This window comes from Rhinopithecus roxellana, chromosome 2 (genome assembly GCF_007565055.1).
Source record: "Rhinopithecus roxellana isolate Shanxi Qingling chromosome 2, ASM756505v1, whole genome shotgun sequence".
NCBI classification, from domain to species: domain Eukaryota; kingdom Metazoa; phylum Chordata; class Mammalia; order Primates; family Cercopithecidae; genus Rhinopithecus; species Rhinopithecus roxellana.
The window spans coordinates 121,733,717-121,736,668 of record NC_044550.1 but is presented as its reverse complement, the minus strand read 5'-3'; positions in this window follow the sequence as shown (position 1 = coordinate 121,736,668).

The window sequence follows — 2,952 nt, the reverse complement described above, 5'->3', positions numbered from 1 at the left end:
CTGATGTGACAGCAACTGCTAGATGTTAAAGTGAAAGAGAGACAATTTTAAAAAAAGAACAGTTCTGAGTGGAAATGCATGTTAGGAAAGCATCTTCATGTTTTCACTACATAAAGAAAAACAAAAGAAATTGGCTCTGACCTAAAAATATAATGAGAACTTTGAGGCCATTTGCAGAGATTTTTGACAAAGTAGAAAAGGCCAGTTAGTTAAAGGTTTAATATGGACGGACTATTTTGTTTTCATTGCACAATTCACTGGAGCAAAAATTTATGGGTTTAAACTGCTTTTAGCTAGTCAATCAACATCAAACCATTGAGACAATTTAACATTCAAATTGTGAGAAGAAAAATATACTTGTCTTTAATAAGCCCTTGAGGGAGCAGACACTGTTTCTCTCTCCTTATATTCCTCACAGCGCTTTCCAGACAGTAAGTGCTCAATCAACATTAATAGAAAGTACAATAGGCAAGTGAATAAATGTGAGTAAATTAACAAATGAATGAAAGACTGTGTCAAAAAGTTCTTAAAGGTCATTTATAGTAGCTCACCTGTTCTCACCTTCTCCATTTTGACCCTCTCTAGCCTGGCCTCAATGCAGTAGGCTGTGTGGTCTTGCTGCAATACAGAGCTGATCATGTCACTGCCTAATTTAAAATTCTTCAAACACTTTCTATTTCTCCTAAATTCAAGACTAGATTCTTTATATGGCTAGTGTCTTGTATGCCTTGGCTCCTATCTGGTCTTGAGCCATTATTTTCCTTGCTCCATGAACACCAGCCTTCTTTCAGTACCTGAAATGCGCCAGACTCCCTAATGGCATTTCTTTTCCTGCCATAGGGCATCATAGCACATGTTTCCTCTGACGGAAGCCTCCTACCTCCTTTACCTGATTTGCACCTATCCATTCCTCTTAGAAAAAATTAGGAAGTACTTCCTTAAGCCTTCCCTGACACAGTAACCTCACCACCCCAGTCTCTGTTATATTCCCTTGTTAAATGTGCTTTTTTTTTTTTTTTTTTTTAGGATATCTTGTCTCCGTTTTTTAATCATCGTGTGTGATTATTTTATTAACATCTGTTAACCAACAGTGCTATATAATCCATGAGTTCAGGTCTCCCGCTTATTTTTACTTAACATTGTGCATCCTTGAATTAGTGCATTGCCTGATTCATTGTAAGCATGCAATAAATCATTGTTTAAAAAAAAAGAAAGAATAAATGTATAACAAACTCAGAATGTGATGTATAATGTTACTTTCAAAGCTAACATCTCCTATCCCTAGAATTAAATCTATAGTCCAATTATTTGGATTGTTGCTACTGTCATAAAGAGCCTATGGAGAACTAGGAGCTGAACAATGTCACTGCCTCTCTACACTTATGGGAAGAGGACATATTTTGTGTTGGTAAAAATGTGGGAGAGAAATTCAATCAAGGTAGGCCAGCAAAAGGAACAAAAGGAAATTATGTATTTGGTTCACAATAAGGAAGATTTTTTTTTTTTTTTTTGAGTCCAGGCCTTACTCTGTCTCCCAGGCTGGAGTGCAGTGGTGCAATTTCGGCTCATTGCAAACTGTGCCTCACGGGTTCAAGCAATTCTTTGTCTTAGCTTCCCGAGTAGCTGAGATTACAGGCACCCACCACCATGCCTGGCTAATTTTTGTACTTTTAGTAAAGATGGGGTTTCACCATCTTGGCCAGGATGGTCTTTAACTCCCGACCACGTGATCGACCCACTCAGCCTCCCAAAGTGATGGGATTACAGGCATGAGCCATTCAATGTAGGTGGTAATGATAGAGGCCAGTGGGCTATTAGCATCAAAGGATAAAACTGCATGTAGGTTATTGCCAGTGTTCAGGAACTGACATCTATCAAATCTTGCCTTAGTATCTCTGCTTAAAATAGAATGATCTATTATTATTTAGCTCGGATATAGGACTAAAGTCTGATGGATAAAGAAGAACACTGACATTAGAAAATCATGGCCTGAAGTGTTTTAAGGGACTTTGGCATCGAAACCAATCCTGCCATCTATTTCTGCCTAGGGCTATGTCTGAGCCATAAAGCTGACTAACTTCAATAAACCATTGAATTTACAAGTCACTTAGGAGCTCACTGAGGCACCCTCTCAAACGCTCTAACACCACCACAAGCTGGTTTATGATATTTTCTGGGTGCAACAAACTGTAGGCATTTTAGTATAAGTAGTAGACATATGTATATAAACAATTTAAATTTAACTAATATTTAGTTAATTAACCTAAGAAATTTTTCAGCATAAATCAACCTGTTTTCGGCTTATTAATTAGCATAAGACCTATAATAAATAACCTTTTGGTGGTAATAGTAATGGGATTGGAAGCTAGGAAGACTTTAAGAGGACCCAAACTCCTTGCATGAATAAGGTCTACAAAGAGCAAGTTCAGAAATGCCCAGAGTGCCACAAGTCAACCCTAGAGACATTGACCTGGAAGACATCTTGCCACTGGATCCAATTACAAGACCAGTTGATCTTGCCATCAGACTCTCTTTTGTAACACTCAGAGTAAATATTTCATGGAAGATGCTGTTCCATGGAACTAAGGGCAAATGAATGGAACTTTTCCCAATCTAAGAAGTTCCGTGATTATACCTGCTTGTTAATAAATGTATTCTGCTTGGAAGATTTTCGCCTGAGACCTGCTTTCATTGTGAGTTAACATCTAGTGAAGAGATTGTAGGATAGAGACTACCTCTAATCAGTGGTGGTTACTCATGTTTACCAGAAGAACCTGACATTCACTAAAGGATCAAATTGGTTTTGCATAGTTGGGTGATCTAGAACTGTTCACAGGATCTGTAGAGTCTGAAAATGAGAAAACAAGGAAAGAGCAGCTGGTATTTAAGGAAGTGTTGCTAGGGCTTTAGTTGTGACAGGACTAAAGGTAGCAATAGTGACACAAGTTGGCT